The following is a 23,561-nucleotide window of genomic DNA, read 5'->3' on the forward strand; positions in this document are numbered from 1 at the left end:
GACTTAAATATAGTCTCCTGGTGCGTCCAGGACACTATATTTAATCCTTTTTTTTTTGTGCAGCTGTTTAAAAGACCTTGTTTATTAGAGGACATCTCGCCCTGTAGAGAACCTAAAAATAGTGATAACTGAAGGATTTGCCAAAACTAATCATTTGTTCAAAAAATTGCAAGAATGTGTCACCTAACTGTAAAATTTGGAGGAGATGCTCTCACTGTCTGGAGCCGTTTCTCATGATTTCGTTTTGGACCATTGGACGTCGTTCCATTGGCATTCTGGACAAATACACTCTTCGTACACTGTGGCAACAGTATGGGAAGGCCCTTTAACATTGGCGTGCAAAAGCTTCATGGGCCTGCCCAGGGCTCCAACATAAACCACATTGAAGACCTCCTGGATGAATGGAATATCGGCTTGGATGCTTGGCTTACACACCTGCAATTAGTAGCTGAATTGTTGAAGGAGGAATCGATCAAAATACCGCCATTCTGTAACCATTAGTTTGGAATCTACCGACAAGAATATAGTGCATAATTAGGCCAAGACATTATTAAACATTTGTATCAGTAAAAGATTGTCCTTTGAAACATGGAGGTATTCAGTTACTTTTAACAATATAGTGTATATATCCAATACAACCTCATACACTGATGTGTATTATGTCCATAATGTCCAATTTCATTCATTTGGAAAAACATTCAGTCTTATTCACGCCATCTGTCAGTAGATAATGGTGCCCTCTTGTTGGAAATTATTTATTTATTTATATATACACATTACAAATTTTAATAACTCACAAGGAAAGAATTAATGCGTAAAAAAACACCGAACTGCACCACCAGGTGCATTTGGTGGTTGTTTTTTATCTTATCACAGCAGTTAAAACTTTTTATTCACCTTAGCTGTTGTATTAAAAGCTGTTGCACGTTTTGTCCTACTGCCCCAGAAACACAATGTCAACTCACCGCCAGGGGTCGTTTGATGAATGAAGCATCAGTATGTCATTTAAGCACGATCGATGTCGAAGTGTTCTACAGACCTAACAGCGCTTGCTGTATCCTTGTGAAAGAAGTAAATATCCATATCGTGCAGCATCCCAGATGTCCAAAGTAAAAGAAGCGCAAATGATAAACACCGAACTGAACACTGGAGCAGACATTCATCCACTGAGGTCCATAAATATTTCGCGGTAGTATTTGATGTGAATGGGTACCGATATTAAAGATGCTTAGCTGAAGTTCTGAATAAATATTGAACAGTTCTCTGTCGAGCCAAAGCACTTAGGACAGGTTCTCGTGATGGAAGCGATTCGTCTTATAAGGAGTTCGTACAACATTTTATAACCGACAGTGCACAAGTCAGTCGTATTAAAAACAAATAAAAAATATCGTATGTCATCAAGAGTCTACGCTGGAGAATTGGAGAGGAAGCACACGGCATCCTTTCTCACAATAAAGATAGCTGGTTTTGTTCTGTTATCTCTTCTACCTCTAACGATCCTGTTCCGATGCATGTGAAATAAACGGTTCATTGTCCTTAATCCACTTGAATAGAAGTCCTTCGATTTCCTTCTTTTCTTTTCACATCCTTGAAACTTTCTTAAGGCTGTCTACTCGATGATGGAGTATGAGATAGAAAATTGCGCAGAAAATTGAAGAAGTTGTTTCACTTAAGGTGACAGCGTCGGTGGGAGTTTCCATGGACCGTTACACACTGCTGATGCTCAGATGGACACGTGTAGGACGAGTTATTTTTTTTTTTTCTCTTTCCAAACTCCATATTGGAATTAAAATATATCTGAAGCTAATTAGAATTTAAATTAATCGACAGTTGGGATCTACCGCTCCTTTATTTGAATAGAAAAATAAATTTAATTTAAAAAAATTAAGCTATAAAGTGCATTTCATACGTTTCTGTTGGGGTTTGGTGATGATTTTGAAGTCCACTGCAAGATGATGCTGATCATGTTTTTCGACAAACAGGGTGTGATTCACAAGGAATTTGTACGAGGATAGAGTCGGTGCTGAGTTCTACGTACAAGTGCTTCAAAGTCTTTTGAAATGTATTTCTCGGGTGAGGCCACAATTTCGAGAGAAAGGCAGCTGGTTCTTATTGCACGACAATGCCCTCACCCATTCTGCACTTGGCATTGTGCAGATCAACCATCCACCCTACTCTGCCGATCCAGCGGACTTCTTTCTCTTTCCCAAGATGAAAACTGCCCTCAAAGAAAAGAGATTTCAGGATGTTGAGGACATAAAAAAAAAACAAGAAACCCGCCCAACTAAACATAATAATCTCTTTCGCCGATTATTTTCAGAAACTTTTAGAATGGTGTAATAAGTGCATTCAATCAGGTGGTGATTACTTTGAATAAAAATAAAACTGTTTTAAAGTTCCTTCACTTTGTGTTCTTTTTATTGCACCAATCCAAGAATTTTATTGCCACACCTCGTATATACGATGAAATTGAACCAATACTATCTGCATAACATTGCGTAGATGAGGCTTCAACAATCTACATACTGACACTTGAAGGCAGTGGTGAAGCTACCATACCGCCCAGGTTCTCTACGTCATGGGGAGAGGGGTAAAGGCGACACGGGGCTCGATGGCTGCTTTAGTATGGTTGTTAATGATTACATGGGGTAATTAGACAGTCTAGTCGAGGCAGTATTTATAATTACGCTTTGCTTTCTGCTTCTTCCATGTGTCTACAAAGCTATAATATCTCTCTCTCCTTGGCTACGTTTGTCATATTTCTACCACATTGTCATCTTTCTTTCTTTTGTTCTGTCTATCATTGCTTCTTTATATACACCACATTATCATTCATCACGCGTACAATTCGTCTCTTATTCTTCATAACAAAAACAAAATTGATATTGCATCTGCATTGAATGCACTGCAGCAGTTACACAGGAAATGCAGACCAACAGAAACCACTCACGTGACAATTCACAACATCTGGAAGCCACTCGATTAGTTAGTAATTCGAAGTTTCTTATTTCCAGAGAATCTTTACATCAACCTAGCGGACTAAATAATTCGATAATGACACTCATTTGTATCTAGGTAAATGCTCCATCCCACTACAAGATGAAATAAAATAAAATCTATAGAACACTGATGAATGCAAAGAGCTGCAGTGCAGGATTTTAAACACACAAACTCAGCTGGTTGCCAAGAAAATCGTTCTGCGGAAAAAGAAGACTCTCCGATCTCATATCCTTGCCAAGAAATGACAAAGGAAGACGCATCGGAGAGCGGCATGTAACACAATATATTTTCTGGGAAATAAAAGCTCGTAGAGGGCAAAGAAAAGCTATAAAGGTGGTGTCAATGTATAGGAGACGATGGTTTTCTCAACTATTAGTTTAGTTCAAATGATGGATTGCTGAAGTAAGGAACGTAGTGAACCATGGGTTCAACAAAGCAAACAAAGAGAAAAAAAAAGTCATTTTATTATGACATCATAACTAACAAATTCTCTTAACAGGATCGAAGATTTGTGAACGCTAAAAATACTGTACCTGATATAGCAAAAAAGCATTAAGAATTTGCTGCTAGCTTCTTAATTTATTTTATTTTAGATTATTATTTATTTATTTTATTTTAGATTAAACATCATGCGAATAAATCATTTTATCCTAAAATAAATAAATTTACTAATTTATCTAATATGAGCAAAAAAAATGAATTTAATTAAACATTATGGATTCCTAATAGAGGTCGTTTGGTAGTGAAGCAAGTGTCACGTGATCAGAAAGAAACACGTGATCGTTATGTGCAAATATGCGTGTACGTTTCTAAGAGCAACGGTATAGAACATTTAGTTTTCATTAAGTGAGATAAAAATATAATAAAATAAATACATTTTTATATTAACTAATTTTTCTAAGATTAAGTTTAGCGAATTAGTTAAACGAATGCATTTTTAAAACTAAAAAAAAAAAATCCTGATTTTTTTATTAGCTGTAACACCACATTTGTTTCTGCAGACAAGCTTTTCCCTTTGAAGAAAAGGGGAAACTATTTTAAGACGTGGAACAAAAAAAGGAAAGTCACTCTTCTAAGAAACCTTTCGGTCATTTTTTTTTGTTTCAATTTGAGGAACTTTTAAGGCAACACTATAGGGTTTCAGATGCTCGTTACAGATAATTCAACCCGTTGTCATATAATAAAGTCCTGTGTAAAACACCTAAATCTTTGTTTGCACAGTATTTTGACTCGTTATGACAAGAAATGAAACAGAAAATTTTTAATCAATCCCACTTGATACCGTCTTTTACTGCACTTCAAAGTCGGCAAGGCATCAGCTGTGGTTGCTAAGGAGCGAATGACGTAATGCGCGCGCACAGCTCTGGATATTGGAGCGAAGAGCTTCGAAGGCGCCTTCTCCTGGTCCTATGAAACGTGCATTAGTATAGATGGACATCGTGGAACACATACTGTCTCACTCTCTTTCTATTTATCTATCCAGTGTCTTAACTCCATACTGGTGCACAGTTTACGCAGAGAATTTTTTCGATATTTAAATTGCTTTTTTATTAATCGTAATGGCGGATGAATCTCAACAGTTTTCCACTTGGGATAATATCAAAGCTATGCTAATTGCATCCTCTGGGATTTTGCTGAGGTGAGGTAGGAAAATTTTTTACCCTTTTATAAGTTTTTTTTTTTTAATTTTTAAATAATATATGAAAATGTCAGAAGTGGGTAATAGAATACTGGATAGTCTATCAGGGGATTTACCATTTCCAGTGGCTTTCAATGTGTAGATCTATTTATAGAAAGCCATGTGTCACTAAAGATGGATGATCTGGTAATTCATCTACTTATTTGGATGGTGTTTTTCTCTTAAGCTGTTTTCTATTGATTGTTTCCGAGTAGTAATAATCTGTATATTGAAGAAATGCATTTAAAAAAATACTGCACATAAAATGATACACATTTTATGTTCAGATAAATGAGAGCTTGTTAAGTTAAATGATAAAATGTAAATTTTATTATTTTTTTTTTTCATCAACGAATGAAACTCATGTACAAATGCAATGACAGTTAATGATATAAATATCTTTTATGTTTTTTAAGCGTGGGGAGTTACCGGAAGTTATACCTATTCATATCTTCGGCAGTTCTATTCGTATTACGCCTACGTGTTTTGGAACTTCCAGTTGTCATGACTATTTGGCATCCATACTACCTTTCGTTACATCAACCACCTGTCGGAGATATGCTATACAAGCCGATGGATTTTCAAAGTCAACAGTGTTCGGTACTTAGTATTTCATAAGTTATTATGCAAAGCTGTACTAATAATACTTCAATAAATATTAATACATAAAATAACTAGATCATTTTGAGGTGGTACTTAGAGGCTGAACGGATATGTGAGCTGCTAGGTTACTTGTGCTATAAATAGATAACTCAGTCACAATAAATTGCCTTCATTGATAGATGGAGGAACGGTTCTGCGTAATGTAATGATCTTAGATCGTTTTGTTCTATTTGGATTGTAGAATACGGATGAAACCACGCAATCTGAGACCTACTCACTCATTAGAGACCATAAATTATCAGAAAAAGGGGCTGATAAGGGGGGTTTATTTTGTTTTAGCCGTATAGGATTTTGCTGCCTCCCATTTTTTTACTTTTTTATTTCAGCTCCTTAAATTATACAGTAGATAATATTTCCCTTAACAACGAAATTCCCCTCCTGTGACCAAACAAAATTCACCCCATCAAACTTTGAAGGCTTCCTTACTTGTTCTTCTGTTTATTAGCCTAATGTAATCATCTATAGTATACAGGAAGAAAAAGGAAGTGGTCTTGAACTTAGAAATGAAGGATTTTTTTTTCTAGTGAGAATTTGCAAGCGATGGTTGTCTATCTGTAATGTTTTAAGTAAATTTTTGTTTGGAAAAGTTCAAATATGACACTGTTCATAGAGATTATTCTTATTTTTTTGTCCTTGGGATCAGTTCTTGCTCCACAAATTTCATAATAACAGTCTTTATACAGCCTAAACGCCACTTACAGAATGTATTTTATGTACTGTGTTATTTATTTACGACCAGAGACCATAAAATCAGAAATAGAAGAATCGGAAGATATACAGAAGTCATCGTAAGCTTTTTAAATTTTTAAAAATGCATAAAGACTCACCCTATGCAATAAAAATAAGCTCAAATTACAATATAAAAGAAACAGATACTCCTCTTCACATTATTTCATTATTTTGTTTATCTTTCAGGACTGGAAAACTCCTTCCTCCCCTCGGTTCATTCCCTGTGCGAGCTGTTGTTTTTCAAATCAACAGTTGACCTTCTATAACTCATCCTACTAGCTATAACCTTCATTGAAAATTACGTTGGAAGGCCAAAATGTTTCTTCGTCTACTAAGAGTTTGACATACAGCGTACTCGTAAATCTTAAGATACTTGTTATACAGGGTTATTCAAAATGAAGTCCGGGTTTCAGTACAGGAATTGTTTGAAACCCCGGACTTCATTTTGAATAACCCTGTATATTACGATGGAAAGGAAGGCTAATCATCTAAACAGAACAGATTCTTAATTAAGTAGGGCCCGAACATGTTTTTTGCCTCCGGGCCCGAAAAAGGATAGCTACGCTACTGACTCATTACCATCAATGTTTTCTATAAAAATAAATCTATTTTTATCTGTCTTTCTAAAAACATTTTATTTATTTTTATCAAAAATAGATCAATGCCATATCATCTTTCTGTATCTTTAAAAGAGTGTATTATGTTTTTGTAATTTTCAATAGGGTTAACCAAGTTTTACCTCTCTTTCAACCTTAAAAATTCTTATTTCGAAAAACAAAAATTTATTCTCATATACGGCTCAATGCAGAAAGTAACGGGTGAGGTTAAACAGTTTTAGAAACGATCTATTCTCAGCTATCACGTTTCCATTGGGACATTCTAGTTATATTTGAATCGCAGGTTCCTTTTATTCATACCACTTTGCTCGCTTGTGTAGAATAAAAATCGAACGTCTACTAAAAACTATTTTAGGTACTTTATAGCAATGACCAAAGCAAATCTGTTTTATGGTGCTGTTAGCATTACTCCTTGAAAATGGGAATCAGTTCATTCAGAGAAGGAACTAAAGAAAAAGTGAACTAAAAGTTCAAATATATTCAGTTTTATCTACGTGTGTTGTATTTTTAATTTAGGTCTTTTCTTTTTGCTATTGATCTTATTTGTGTTGACGTGGCTTATCTCGCTTTTGCAAGCCCAATTATTACGCGCATGGAAGGGATCCTTGCTGCTCTAATTGGAAAACCTGATGCTATCCGAATTTTCATAACCTCAACAAAAGTTTCGAATTTTCATAACGTCATAATCATAAACAATAAAAATGTCATAGTATTCACACGAGTTAATTTTAGGTTTATAAATTTATGTAAAAAGTGGAGTATACATTAAACTCCAAAATAAATAAATAAATTTTTGATATTTATATATTATATTAAATATTAATTCATATCATATCATGGTAGACATTAAGTGCTCTGTAAGTGGCTTAACACTCTTCGCAGAAGTCGATAACAGAGACAAAAACTGTTATTTTAATGTTTTAACGGGCGTAGCCAATGTGCATAAATGGAACATTATAAAAAGGGAAACTTTAATATTTAGGTTAAGTGTCTACCTCTGGTTCCTGTTTTCGTGATTGTACGATGCCATTAAATTGAGCACACTTGCTACAGACGAGTGTCTAGGAGTAGTTAAACTTCTACACCACTAATTACTACGCTGATATATTTAGCCTAGGGCAGTTCTCTCGATCACTAATTATACCTTTCCATATTGTAGGCTTTTTATTGCAAAATTATGCAAATTGTCCAGGAAGAATAGTTAAAATAATAATAAAAAAGGATTCCGCTTGAAAGAAAGTTTATTTTCCACTTAAGAAACGCACACATTTAAAAAAAAAAAAACAGTCAGCCATCTTAGTTGATATGACGTCATCACAGAATCGACATTTCTCATCCGGGTGGTTTAATAATGTAGTGACCAAAATGTATTTTCCTGCAGTTTTAGTTTATAGAGTGTTTAAGTTGGAGGTTTCCGTTATTGGATCACAAAAATTGTTTCCGTTATTGGATCACATGAACCTGGATGTTATCAAATAGCGTGAGCTCAAATTTTCCTTAGTGGAAAATTTGAGCTCTCACAATTAACTGAAGACGGAAGGTACGCCTATTACACTTACTAATGCTGACAGCGCTTAGCTGTTGTATCGTGTAATAGGAGTTGTATCATGTAATAGGAGCCTTTCATAATTAATATGACGTGCACTGCAAGCATTTATTTGTGGTGCCTAACTGTTATTTACGAGAACGAGAGAGAGAGAGAGAGAGAGAATATGTGCAAGTAACTGTGATAGTATGAATATACACTGCCATACAAAATTTTAGCGAATCGGATTGTTCATATGCGAGCGCCTCCTTTTGAATATAAGTGGAACAGCGCGTCTTTATCAAGCGCCTATATTACACGTAGTAATGTATGGAAAGGAACATTAATTTCCATGAATAACCACAGTCCCCCTTAGTCTTGGATGTCATTAATGTTTTGCTATAAGAAATGTAGGCGACCAACGAAATCACGCGCAGAGGGAGCATCTCTAAGGAAGGTGACACATGTATCGTTGCAGACAGTGCCAAGAGTTTATCACTGGTCATTAGCTGGAAAAAAATCGCAGCTATGAACTCAAGATGGATAAGTAAAAAGTACTTTACGAGTGGGAGTAAAAACCCCAAAATTGGGAAAACACTCTTAGAAATCCCTTTTTCTAATGTTTACCAACGGAAGAATAATTTGTGATATTTTGCGCCTGGATTACTCTCATCATGGCCATCAGCTCAGTATTCTAGTTCATATGGTCTTTGTGTACAAGTGCGTGTTCATGTGCTGATTTGGATGTTGTGCGGATAATAAACCACAGATAACTCATGAGGGAACCATATCCTGCCTTGAATTCACAACGATTTTGTTGCATGATGTTGCAGAATGACGCAAGAAGAGCATGGTCGCAAACCTTTACATATGACAACTCCACTACGTACAGAAAAATGAAAGAGCACGCCAAACATATGCAGTATTTTTCTTGGCTTCCCCAGCTCCAGAACTTCAATTCAACTATTTAATTCCAGTTGTTTAGAACAGTGCATAATCAGAGAGTGACAACAGCTGAAAACTTATTTCGGAAACGTGAAGTCAGTACTCTTTTCTTCAGAGAGTATTAGGATAATATCGCCAAGAATACGTAAACACGTAGAATAGATAGAGGCGTCCCTGTTGGTTTTAGGACAGCTGCTGACATCAAAGCTCTTTGAGGTACTTCAAAGGTACTTCTCCCCGTTCTAACTAAACAACTTCTTCCACACCAGCCTCCTCAAATCCATTACTCCCTCCCTCACAGATCTGCTGTGAATAACCTCTCAGCCACCACCAACTCTATCCTCTCTGCGTTTGGTTCCCAAGCAGAGCTTGCAGTCACCTATGTAGACCTTGAAGCAGCTTTAGACTCTATAAACGTTCCTGCAATGCTGAAGCTACTTTCAGACCACTATCAGATCAAGGTAGACATTCTACAGTTCCTCACGTCGCTCGTTCAAAACAGAATAATCCAGCTTACTGTCCATGGGCACATATACGAGCGAAGAAACTCTTCAGGCGTGCCACAGGGTGGTGTCATATCCGGGCTCTTGTTTACAGCACTTTTCTCTCCACTTGTTGAGTCCAGGTATGATACTTTATGTTATGCAGATGATATAAAGCTCCTCACACCGATTTCTCCATACGATGATCTTCTCGTGATAACAGGATCAATTAATAATACACTCACGGAAATTGAAAACTACCTCAACCAGTTCGGATTAAAAATAAACCCAGAAAAATCCGAATTTATGTTATTCTCTTTAAAGAAAACGCCTTCTTATATTCAACCAATTCTGTGTAATTCTCCTGTTCCCATCGTCAATAAGCATACTGATCTCGGGATTGTGTTCGATCCTAAGCTCTGCTTCAGTTACCACATAGACAAGCTCTTCACCCTGGCAGCTCGACTCCGATGGATTGCCAAACAGCATTTGCGTTATATTAATGAAGTCACAACTACTATAAAATACATAAAAACCACATTATACTCTCCGCTTTTATATGCTGCAGAGGAATAGGCATCAGCTGCCACTAGCACAATCAGACCACTTTTTTTCTGCTGAGTTTTGGCTCTTAAAATGGGCCATAAACAAACATAAACTTCCTCCACAGCTAAGGACAACTGAAATGGCCAGTTTGATTCAAATTCACAGGCTCTCCACGCTGATTAGGATGAAACGTCTTACCACTACTATCAACATGATGGTTGGCGAGATTTCGGCACCGCAATTCTGGGATCTGTGCTCATGGAGAGTCCCTCAGCCTTCCCTCAGAGCGACTCCAACTCTATGCCCACATCTCTAACTGGCTATAAATTTTAATAGATTTTGTAAACTGTTGATATTAGTTTATTACCTTTGTAATATTGTTAGGCCTAACTCAGGAATCGCTGACTGCCTCGTTTAACCCTAGTTAGTTGTTGGCGCATCGGCTTCTGTGGCTATAATACACCTCCCAAGGTTTTTGCAGTACTCTGATCCAAGCCCGAGGAGGGATTTGAGCCGCGACCTTCGGGTTGCCAGGCAGGCACTTTACTCACCTAGCCCAGTCGGCTATTTAAATCAGGGCGCTGATACTGGATGTGAACGGGTGATTTTTGCCCCACGATTTCGGCAGAAATTAGAATTGTGCCACTTGACATAAATAATATTGCAAGCACTGGTGTAACTTAATACCATTATAATGACCACATGGATGTCATCCCAGGGCAAATAGCACGTGACAACAGCACGTAAATCCTATTGGTGGTAACTGTTCTTGTGTAGCACTTCTTAAGTTGATTCACCTACTAACTTGCAGAGGGTATCATCTGCACTCATTTTCTGAGCTCCTTCTGTAAGACTGTCTCGCCACTCGCTCATTCCAGTGAACTCGCCAATTCGTATCTGCTCAAAATGGAGGGTAAATCGAGGAAATCGGCTGTAAACACAACCCTGCCAGTGACCGACAACCCTAAAATAGCAGAGCAACACGAAGAACATGAGGGATCTCAAACTGAACCCCCCCATTAAGAACAAAAAATCAATCGGTACCAAATTTGATCGAAAAACCAGGTCAAAATCTCAAAACAGAGGGACCATGGAACCCCCCCTGTCCCAAACCGAGTACACAGATATGAGACAACCTGATCTCCCCCTTGACCCCAGCATGCCTGAGGGGACAGTTATCCAACAATCGCTACAACTCAAAGTAGCACTGGAGAACGTGCTCAAAGAGCCAACTAACAGAGTTACAACACTTCTTAGGGCAGAAATTGTCACCCTATGGAACAAGCTAGAATCGCTGCTTATCCAGACTCACCTGGAAAGCGAAAAGGCAACTGCAAAATTGGAAGCCTACACTGACTGTGGAGTAAAACAAATGCGACAGCGCGACTCCACATATGCCCATGCGCTGAGGAAGTCACCACCGACTTTATTCCCGAATCTCAGGAACTGAGCTACCAGACAAACAATTCAGGTGCCAACCTACGGACTACACTGAAGAAAACGCTATCACCCAGACCTAACTTTGTGGTACTTAAACCCCTTACCAATGAAGGTCGTATGTCCAGTGAGGAGGTCAAGAAGACCATCATGGATTCCTTGACAGATGACTTAAAGAACACTAAAATCAAGTCAATTCGCAAAACGCGAAATACAGGAGTAATTATAGAAACAGCCACAAAAGAGGATGCTGAACTGATTGTTAAGAATCCTAAATTACCATCTCTGGGACTCCTGGCCGAGCCCCCTAGACAAAAGGGCCCTTGCATACTGGTACTAGATGTGGACAAGGATCTCCTTCCAGAGGAATTGCAAAGCGAAATTTTCCACAGAAACTTGAAACAGGAACTCCCAGATGAAGAACCAACTTCTCACATAATCCCTAAATTCCAAACAAAACCCAGAGCTGGGCACACCATTAACTGGGTCTTTGAGCTATCACCCAAGGCCTGGAAGATCCTCTCCCAACAAACAAGAATTTACATCAACTGGGGCAGCCACCGCTTTAGGGAGCATGTAGCCGTCCCCAAATGTTTCAGGTGCTGCCGTTTCGGCCACACCACGCACACGTGCAGGCAAAATCTGCCCACCTGTGGCCACTGTGCCGAAATGGGGCATGAATACGCTACATGTCCCAAAAAGTCTCAACCTCCCACATGTGCCAATTGCAAGGCCCTAAAGGTGCCAGCCAACCATTCGCTCCGTGACAGCAGTTGCCCAGTTTATCTCAAAGCCAGAAGTGCTCAACAATCAAGAATAGAATATGGGGAGTAACAGACCAAACCTAAATACCCACACCGTGAAAATAGCACAACATAACGCTCAGAGGGCCAAGGCTGTTGCTGCACAACTGGTCAAAAAGGCAGATGAAGAGAACTTAGATGTGCTGCTGCTTCAGGAGCCATACACTCATAACAAGGAGGTAAAAGGCTACCCCTTGAGATTTAAAGTGGTCCAGGTTGATGGTGACACACCCTGGGCCGCGATCGTCGTTCGCAATCCCGAACTGACTGTCACCAAAATCACTGATCTGTGTACTAGCTGGGCTGTGTGCGCCCATGTAATTTCACCACTGGGGCAATTCTACTTAGTTTCGATATACTGTCGACCGGGGGAAGATATTCTTCCTGCCACCCGATATCTACAGACCATCCAGCTACAAATGCCAAATGCAAAACTCATTATAGGGGCTGATGTTAACTGCAGGTCCCCAGCCTGGCACAGCCGAACTCAAAATCACAGAGGAAATAGAAATGGCCAACGTCTTGAGGACTACTTGTCTAACAGCAACCTGGTCATTCTAAACAAACCTAACTGCCTGCCAACTTTCTCCAGTACCCTGTGGGAAGCTACAATATATATCACCTTAGCCTCAAGCTCCATTGCTCAGCACCTTGCTTCCTGGACAGTCCGTGAGGACTGGACCACCTCTGACCACAGGGTACTAACCTTCCAACTACACCGTTCACTAGTCACTCAACCAACCAACCGAACTCAACAAAGAAGATATGCCCTGAATAAGGCTGACTGGAACCTTTTTAAGGAGGAATTGACCAGTGCAGCCAGCCGCTTCAATCCTAGCGGCCTCAGCCCAGACCAGCATCAATGCGCAATTACACAGCTCGTCAGTAATGCTGCAAACAAGGCTATCAAAAAGAAGAGATTCACACCTGGTGCTGTCCCCTGGTGGTCACCTGAACTCCAGACTCTTAGACGCGAAGTCATTTACCGACGAAAACGCTATCAACGTGCAAGAAGAACATGGCCTCCAGAAGAAACAGAGGCTTTACTGCAGCAATATCGAGTGACCAGGAACCAGTATACCACAACAATAAAACAGCGCAAAAGGCGCTCATGGGAAGCCCTGGTAAGCACTGAAGGGAACGCCGATCCCTGGGGGATTGTGTACAAAGTGACCACTAACAAGCTCCCCAGAGGTGAGGTCGTATCAACCACAAAATTACCGAACGGACTGTACACCAGATCGTGGCAAGATACTATCAATAATATTCTAGACGCTACATTCCAGCAGCCTGCTGACCCACACACACCGGAACAGCTACAGCTCTGCACGGAAAATGAAACATATCACACAACTGCAATTGAAGAACCCTTCACCACAACCGAGCTCAACTTAGCTGCATCTAGAATCAGAAACAAGAAGGCTCCGGGCAGAGACATGCTCGATCCAGAAATCGTCCAGAAGGCCATTGAACTTATTCCCACTACAATACTCAACCTGATAAACCACTGTCTCCACCAAGGATTCTTCTCCACACAATGGAGGACTGCAATCCTTAGACTTATATTGAAGAATGCAACCAAACCACATGATCTGCCACAATCTTACCGGCCCATTGAACTGCTGCCAGTCTTCAGCAAACTTCTCGAACGGATGATCTCCCATAGAATAGAAGCCCACTACAATGACGCTGGTCTCTCCTCACCTAAGCAGTACGGTTTCCGGAAAGGACGCTCCACGATTGATGCACTGGAAACAATCATTGAAGCTGCTACCAACTGCAACTCCAAATACTTTCTACTAATCTCCTTTGACTTTGCTGGTGCCTTCGATTCCCTCTGGTGGCCCAGCGTCCTGGGCAGGCTCCGAAGAGCGCATGTCCCTGAAAACTTATATAGATGCATCAAGACCTATCTCCAGGACCGGCGAGTTGTCGTGTCTGCTCCCCACTGCAGTGTCTCCAGACCAGTCTTCAGGGGATGCCCTCAGGGATCTGTCCTGGGGCCTCTCCTCTGGAATCTGGTGCTGGATGATTTCCTGAACACCAAACTCAACAATGTACAAACCCAGGCCTATGCAGATGACCTGGTCATGCTCTTTTCTGCCAATAACAGAACCCAACTAGAAGCAACTGCCAACCAGGCCATCTCCACCCTTCAAGCTTGGGCAGAGCATAACAACCTAAAGATCTCCCCAGAGAAAACCAATTCGATCCTACTAAAAGGCACCCTTGATTTGCGAAGACCACCCCAAATCAAGGTCAATGGTGTTACAGTAAAACTAAAAACAGAGCTTAAATATCTAGGTTTGATCTTAGACAAAAACCTTTCCTTCACTCTTCATCTAGACCAACTCAGGATTAAGATCAGGAAGTATGCTGCCCAAGTCTCAAGAGTTGCCCGGAAGGACTGGGGCTTAAAGAAGAGAACGCTGTCACTCTTCTATAAGGCAGTTTTCATCCCGGTTAGCACCTATGCTTCTGGAGTCTGGTACAAGAAGGCCAATGCCGTAGTAAACAGATCGCGCCTAGGAACTATCCAGCGCTCTCTTCTCCTTCTGTCCTCGCGTGCCTGTCGCACTGTCAGCACCCATGCGCTCCAGGTCCTCACTGGATCTCTTCCACTGGACCTGGAGATTGTTCGTCATGGGTTGCTCTACCAAATAGCCAAAGGAAGAGCAGTTACTTGTGCAGGTTTCACCACTGACCCAGCAAATAATAGAAACGCTGAAAAGAAGAGACTTAATGAACATCTAACAGACACCTGGCAAGAAAGATGGCAGGCATCAACTAAAGGCGCTGTCACCAAAATATTCCTCCCTGATGTCAGGGCCTCCTACCCCCTCACACCTGTCTGGTTTTCACCAGGACTCTATGCTACCTACTTCCTCACTGGACATGGCTCCTTCCAGAAAAAACTACATGACTTCAGAATTTCAGACTCACCCCGCTGCCACTGTGGAGAGGATCAGACGTGGGAGCACCTTGCCCACAGCTGTGAAATCTACGAGGACTTCAGGAGGATCCTAATAACAAAACTACGCTTCAACTACCAAAATCAAGAACACCTCACCCTACAGAATGAAGAAACTTACCGAGCTCTGACTCAATTTGCAATGGACTTATTTACCAGGCAGAAAGCGCTACCACCACCTTAGTATCCGAATCAATAGGTCATAACAACCATGACTGCCAATTGTTGCTACGCATCATTGAGCCATGGATGCTAACGCCTTGGACCAACTTGCACAAGACTTGACCAGCAGCGCAATAAAAGATAGGGTCCGCACATACCTTGACAAATTCCTCATCATTGATTTCTGGACAAACTTCTCTCGAACAGATGTGACACATTTCATCAAGAAGAGGCCTAGCATCGATCCCTGGACTTGACCATCAATCTTGGACTCCCGGTTTTGACCACCCCCACTGTTCGTTCTGATGGACTACTGGACCAGCCTTCAGTCTGGATGCGACACAGACTCACCAAATGGAGCCCCAATGACGGCACCTGAAATAGACCTTACTGAACATGATCCATCCACCATAGCAGCACTCACACTGCTGGATTTCCAGCAAGTTGTCGGCTCCAACTAACTGGCCGTGCTAGCTGTACCTACCCTGAACTTGCGGAGTATATCTCTCTCTCATTTTTTATTTTAGTTTTTTATTTTTTTTTATTTTTTTTTTTTTTTCGGCTTCTTTCTTCTGTTTCCTGCCATCCGTTCTTTTACTCCCCCCCCCCCCTATTTTTCTCTTACAGAATGATTTTTTTCACTCCTCTCTCTGGTGAGGCACTGGGCATGCCACACTGTCATCAGGGGCCATCTTCCCTTTTGGCCCCTTTCTTCTGTTTCCTACCCTCCAGTCTTCTGCCTTCCTCCCTTACTTTTCTCTTGCACAACTTTTTTTTTTTTTTTTTTTTTTATTTAGTTTATATATATATATATATGTGTGCGTGTGTGTGTATATACATATATTTATATATACACACACACGCATTCCCCACAGGTCTAAATCTAAAAACATCAAAATTACTGCCCGACCTATTTGGCCCTAGAACAAGTTATCAGCGAACAACCCTACGCTCTGTTAAAATTACAACCGTTGCTCAAGAAACAGCGATCATCTCATTCTCAAATCTGGTCCTAGCCACTGAAATCCCAGGAAAGTAGGTGGCAGGACCCGCCAGAGTACTCTAGCTACAGTGGTACACCCGGTCAGCCTCCCCGTGGCATGGTGTGGTAACGTCGGGTCCCACTAGGGGCTCGGCGGCTAATAGACCGGAGGAACAAAGGGCACAACACAATATACAGCACATGACCCCCACACACTTCAAATCTCTGGCCCCGATACAATGTACACCCGCGGAGATGGGAGAAATCCCAGGAGCCGTTAGACACTAACATACCTTATACCTTATCTCAACCGCCTCCACCTATCTGATAGGTTCCTGCCTTTTCAGCTACTTTCATGTACCCATACTGACCTTAATAAGTTCGCTTCTGACAGGGAATATAGACGTCTCATCCTTGAATTGTACTTCGCTGTACCTGAGCCTCCTCCTCGAAGCTCATCTTAATGCCGCAAGCCAACGATATCAGCTGATGTGAAGATGGCATACTAACTTTTCAGTATGACAGTGAGTAATGATGGACTAACTACTTCTGTCCAGTGCAAAGAACGTTGCCTGCTTATACTACTATATGTATATGAAATTATTTGTTTCTCTCAATATCATCTTTATATATTGTACTGAAAATAACTGTATTATACTTGGAGTTTTGAGCTGTACTTCTACATATGCATTTCCTTATGTTTCATCTGTAAGATGACGGTAAGCTCATACTTGGAAAATTATATCCAGATCTAGAGGCCTCAAATATGAAGAAAGATGGAAACTGGATCACTAAAGGGGAATTTGATTGAAGTGTACAAGGCACTGAGGAGGGATTAGAAAATGAATGAGGGAGGAATACACTGGCTGATGAGTGAGACAAGGGCCAGAGGGCACTACTATAAAATCTTAGGGAAAAACAGAAGAATAAATTTCATGCAGTTCACCTGCGGGCAGCGTGTTGTGGAACATTGGAATAAGTTGCCTGCAAAGGTGCCCAAGCGGAGAGCTTGAAAAAATTTAAGGATTGAATAGGCCCTGGTTAACGATGGGAATAATGAGAGGTAGAGAGTTTTCCCCTCTTTGTCAGATGCAGAACATACAAGGTCTGTCACAGAATTAATGAGACTGATTTAATAAAAAAATTATAAAAAATTTTCTACAACTGAAAGTTCTCTCCTTCATTTGGTGAGTACAGTGGTCTCAGACAGTTTTTAAATTCTGTACAGTGGGATCAACTGACGATGTTACCACAGTAAATTCTAAGTGGGAAGCATTCAAGGAATTAATCGTGGAAGCTACTAAAAGTTTCATACCTATTAAGAAATATTGTTAAAGGTTTAGGCCTAAATGGTTATCAAATGAACTAATGAGACTTGTGACAGAGAAGAAAAATGCTTGGGATGCATATAAATTATCAAGCGACTCAGAAGCCAATGGCAGATATAAGCTGTGACCTGATGTAATCAGGTCACAAAGGAGGTTAGGCAGGCGAAGACAGATTACGAGAAATCCTTGGAAAAAGACACAGCATGGGTTTGTTAATGGAAAGTCTTGTCTGACAAATTTGATAGGATATTATGATGTGGTTACAAAGGAACTGGATGCAAAAAATAATTTTGATATCATATATTTGGATTTCAGGAAAGCTTTTGACACTGTTGCACATGGAAGACTATTGTACAAATTGGAGCAGAATGGTATTAAGGGTAAGTTGCTACAATGGATAAAAGGATGGTTAAGTGGGAGAAGACAGAGGGTGGTAATCAATGGGTGCTGCTCTTCGTGGACTAATGTTATTAGTGGAGTCCCACAGGGTTCGGTGTTGGATCCTCTGTTGTTTTGTATATTTATGAATGATATTGATGAAGGAATATCAGGCTTAGTGTCGAAGTTTGCAGATGATACAAAGGTTGGGAGGGTTGTTAATGACAGTAATAGCAGTGTGCTACTTGGTTATGTGCTACTTGTGTTGGCAGTGCGCAACAGGATCTAGAAAATTTGGGCAGATGGGCTAAGAAGTTGCAACTGAAGTTTAACCTTGACAAATACAAAGTACTGCATATGGGTAGAAGTAACCCCAGAGAAACGTACCAACTGCGTGGTACTACACTTAAAGTAGTAGAAAATGGAAAAGACCTGGGAGTAATTGTGCAGTCAGATATGAAGTTTTCTGAGCAATGCAGACAGACTGCCAGTGCAGGTCATGGGGTTTTGTCAATGATATATAGGAATTTTGCTACCAGGGAAAAGGAGGTGATTATCCCTCAGTATAAGGCAATGGTCAGGCCACGCCTTGAGTACTGCGTACAGGTCTGGAGGCCTCATTTTAGGAAGGATGTAGATTTACTTGAGCGTGTACAGAGAAGGGCAACAAGATTGGTGAGGGGAATGAAGGGATCCTCTTACCAAGAGAGGCTTAAATTCTGCAAATTGCAGTGGCTGGAGACTAGGCACCTGCGCGGTGATCTGATTGAGGTATATAAGGCCTTGAATGGGTTGAGCACGCTGAATTCTGATGGGATCCTTCCACTTGTTCAGATTACGAGCCTAAGGGGGCATAAATTCAAATTAAGAAAAGACAGATGTAGAATAGATGTGCGGAAATTTTCCTTTAGCCAGCGGGTGGTTAATTGCTGGAACAAACTTCCATCTGTCGTTGTGGAAGTTGATAGGTTGAATAAATTTAAGGAGGAACTGGACAGGCATTTGGAGGGAATGGTGTGATTTTTTTTTTTTTTTGGCTGATGCTGCATAAACTCATACACTTGCTTTCTTGCATCACATGCCACTACTACTACTATTTGTAGAAACTTCCTTGGGATGTGTAGCTTCCTTAGGAAGCAACACGTCGCTTACAGCACCTTCCATCTCTGAAAACAACGCTGGAAGTCTTCTTTCGTAGCTCTCGTGGGTTGTACAGCTGGTAGATTCATCATCTTCACCACACCGAGCGGAAAAGACCTGGGTTCGAATCCCGTCAATAACGTGAGAAATTTTTATGGGTCTTTTTCACAACGTGGCTGAGTTAGTCAATCTAAGGTGAGGATAACATGGGTTTTTCGCCCAGTAAGCAGCAAATCGACCACCAAACACATGAAATTTACAGACATATTACATACGGCGCAATGTAACCTAAGTTGTTTATGTGCCTAAAAACTCTACAACAACCAACCAACCAATCTTCTGTGAGCTCCTTCAGTGTATTGGTTACGACGCTCTGGATGTTGTGTTTTGCCCAATGATGTCCTTTCACACGATTCTTGATCTTTGGAAAAAGAAAAGAGTTGCATGGCGACAGATCCAGGGAATATAGTGGTTGCAGGAGCACTGGAATGTCTTTGGAGGTAAACTCCGTAACTGACATCGCGCAGTGGCAGAGAGCATTTTCTTGATGCAAAATCCACTTTTCGGCTTAGTTCGAACTCGCAGGACCCTTTTCCGTAGCTGTTAAAGGACTTATCGGTAGAAAGTCTGGTTGACAGTTTTTCCTTGAGGCACAAACTCTTTGTGCTCCGCTCCACGCTGATCAAAAAAAAAAAAAAACCACTGACCATCGATTTGATTCTGGATTTTACCTGTTATCACTCGCTGAAGAAACTGATTCAGTTTCAACACGATCGAGGACGAGGCAGACGTTCTTCCGATTTTGCTTCTGTTCTTCAGTGAGATTTTTTTTACACAATTTTCGCACAAAGTTTGCGCATGTCCAAACGTCTCATTAAAATGTAGTGGACGGCTCGGTGACTCATGTTCAGTTTATCTGTAATCAATCTCACAGTCAAGCGGCGGTCAGGACTCAGACGTAATCAAAAGACTTTATCCTCTCCGCATTCTCCTCTCTTGCTGCCAAAACAGGCCTCCCTGCGCGTGGTTCATCCTCAACGGCTTTACGTCCTTCCAAAAAGGCCTTGTGCCATGGAAAACATGGACTCGGGATAAAACTTGATCTTCGTAAACTCTTTTTAACTTTTCACGTTTCCGTTGCGCTCTCGTTGAGTTTGACGCAAAGTTTGATGGCGTAACTTTGCTCGATATATTTCTTCGCCATTTCTCGTGACGAAGTCGACAAACTCGTGGTTGCTTTCTTCACGATGACTCGCTTTGCAGTAGGTAGTAGTAATAATAATAGTGGAAAATGATGCAAGAAAGCAATCTTATACAGCACATCAGCCAAAAATCCCCTTCCCGTTTCACTCATCTATTCCCTCCAATAGTTTGTCTAGTTCTTCCTTGAATTTTTTTCAAGCTATCCAATTCCACAACAACGCATGAAAGCTCGTTCCAGTAATCAGACATCCGTTGGCTGAAGGCAAACTTCCTCATATCTATTCTGCAACCATTCTTTCTCAATTTGAATTTATGTCCGCTCATATGCATAGTCTGAGTAAGAGAAACAATTTTATCAGCAATCAGTTTGCTCAAACCATTCAAAGCCTCACCTCAATGAGACCACCTCGCAGGGCCCTAGTCTCCAGACGCTGCAATTTTCTGAATTGAAGCCTGCCTTTTTTGTTAAGACCACCCCTTAGTTCCCTCACCAGTCTCGTTTCATCTCTGAATCGTTAGGGCAGCTCTACATTCTTCCTAAAACGAGGCGTCCAGAGGAGAATTCAGTAGTAAAGATGTGACGTAACCATGGCCTTGTACAAAGGGATAATCACTTCTTTATCTCTACTAGCAAAGTTCCTGCATATCATTGACAAAATCCCATGAGCAGTCCTGGCAGTCTGTCTACACTGCTCAGAGAACTTCATATCTCACAGCACAATTACCCCCAGGTCCTTTTCATTACCACACAGTAGGCACGTTACTCTGGAATATGTGCTACCCATGTGCAGTACTTTGCATTTGTCAATGTTAAACTTAAATTGCCATTTCTTATCCCATCTGCCTAATTTTTCTAGATCTTTCATGCCTTTATTACTGTAATTTGCCACCTGCCAAACTTTGAATCATCTGGTAACTTCGACACTAAGCCTGATATACCTTCATCAATATCATTGATAAATATACAAAACAACAGTGGACCCAGCACCGAACCCTGTGGGACTCCACTAATAACATTAGTCCACAAAGAGCAGTGCACATTGATTACCACTCTCTGTCTTCTCCCACTCAACCGTCCTTTTATCCACTGTAGCAACTTGCCCTTAATGCCACACTGCTCCAATTTGTACAGTAGTCTTCCATGCGCAACAGTGTCAAAAGCTTTCCTGAAATCCAAGTTCATGATGTCAAAAATTTTTTTTGCATCCAGTTCTTTTGTGACCACATCGTAGTATCCAATCAAATTGGTCAGACAAGGCTTCCCCTTAACAAGCCCATGCTGTGTCTGAACTATAACTGCACTGTTGTCTAGATGGTCCTGCAATACTTCTTTAACCAGCGACTCCATTATTTTCCCTGGGACAGAAGTTAAGCTAACAGGTCTGTAATTATTCATGTCACCATTTGATCCTCCTTTGTGATTTGGGAATATATTTGCACATCTCCAGTTCACAGGGTCCTCCCCTGAATCCAAAGATGCTCTAATAATTATTTCTAATGGTTTGTTTGCCTCCTTTGTTGCCTGCCTTAATATACGAGTAATTGGATAGATTTCATTCACCCCAGGTGCCTTCCTGGTTGAATGCGACTCACAGCGTTTTAAGTAGACCGTGGATCCAATTTAAAAAAACACAAGGTGTCTTTTAAATATTTCTCCAAGACCATGGTCTTATATCCTGCGTGCACAACAGTCATTATGTGGCATTCATTGAGCAACACATAGGGGTTCTAGCACGAATCCCTATAATGAAAATTCCAGCACAGCACCTTGCTTCATAGCTTACTGGACCTACGGGGGTACACTTTCCACCCAAGCATATGGTCTTTAAATTCCTTCATGACAGTAGTTGTCAAGGAAAATGACGAGCTATTGAACTCCCTTGACTCAGTATACACAGAGCCTTTGAAGTGGTACTGACAGCATGTAAAATAGACCCAGGAGTAGTAAGCCACAGAGCTCTTCACTAATGAGTCGAGACGCAGTCTTCAATCGGATTCTCGATGCACTTTCAGCTGGAGAGAACGGGGAACCAGATTCCATCCTGCTAACATCGCGGAAAGAGATATTTGTAGGCGTTGTTTTAAAGGTGTCTGATCGAGACGATCCTAGATCCTTGTATTCGCTCTTCTGTAGAAGAAATTGGTCCAGACCTTCCTTTATTGGCAATAGTGCATGAAGTCACAGAGCTCTCTTAGTGAACCAATAGATTCTTAGTGAGCCAGCCAGATTCTCAATCTTCAATACAATAGAGCATATCTAGGACGCTCTAAGCAGGAAAGTTGCCAGCTCCTTCCCCTAAGTAACTTTCTTGATTTTTGTTTACAATCTAATGAAAGGTCAGCCATTTATTTAACTTTGTTGCATTTGTTTCTTAACATTTAGACACGAGTGTATTCAGATGGTTCCCCCTTTCCTAAAACTAATTTAGTTAACTGAATAATGAATCCAATTGGTCTTCGTAAGTTACATTTGCAAGAAGTTTCTCTATTGACCACAGATCACTATATTTTTTGGTAACCTACGATATCTGGAAGATTAATGGACACCGAGGTCTTCTGGACATTGAAAGACAATCTTTAAGACCCAGACAGACCAAATATCACCAACGATGACTTTTTATCACGGAAATACGCTGCCTGCAGGGAAATCTCTTCTTCATCTCCAATTGTCCAAATCTCTTGATCAATAAAAATAAGATCACTGTCATACTAACTCGTATTTACAATGCCTTGGCTACAGACAAGAGAATTCTTTATAAAAGGATTTTTGTAAGCAGAGCAGAACGTTTATATATCGTTTTATAGCATAATCTCCACAGTAAGCCCATCAAAAAGACACAAATCTCTTTTTAACGATCTATAAACATTTAATTGGTACTCAGAAACGGAAGATTAGAAAAGTAATTATATTAAGTAGTTCTGAGTTAGTGGGATTAAGATTCCAATAGTGTACGAAATACAGCACAATTTTA

General features: G+C 40.5%; 1 protein-coding gene across 1 annotated transcript in view; it reads left to right on the forward strand.

Annotated features, from left to right (window-relative positions):
* Positions 1–4,483: 4,483 nt before the first annotated feature.
* The window catches only part of LOC150082105 (uncharacterized), a 118,859-nt gene continuing 99,781 nt past the window's right edge, over positions 4,484–23,561 (forward strand). Inside the window, exon 1 of the mRNA XM_090380430.1 lies at positions 4,484–4,639. The gene's annotated coding sequence lies outside the window, so the exon portion shown is untranslated. The remainder of the gene's footprint in view (positions 4,640–23,561) is intronic.

The sequence above is a fragment of the Mastigoproctus giganteus genome, chromosome 8, assembly GCF_048544385.1.
Source record: "Mastigoproctus giganteus isolate SK-2022 chromosome 8, ASM4854438v1, whole genome shotgun sequence".
Lineage (NCBI taxonomy): Eukaryota > Metazoa > Arthropoda > Arachnida > Uropygi > Thelyphonidae > Mastigoproctus > Mastigoproctus giganteus.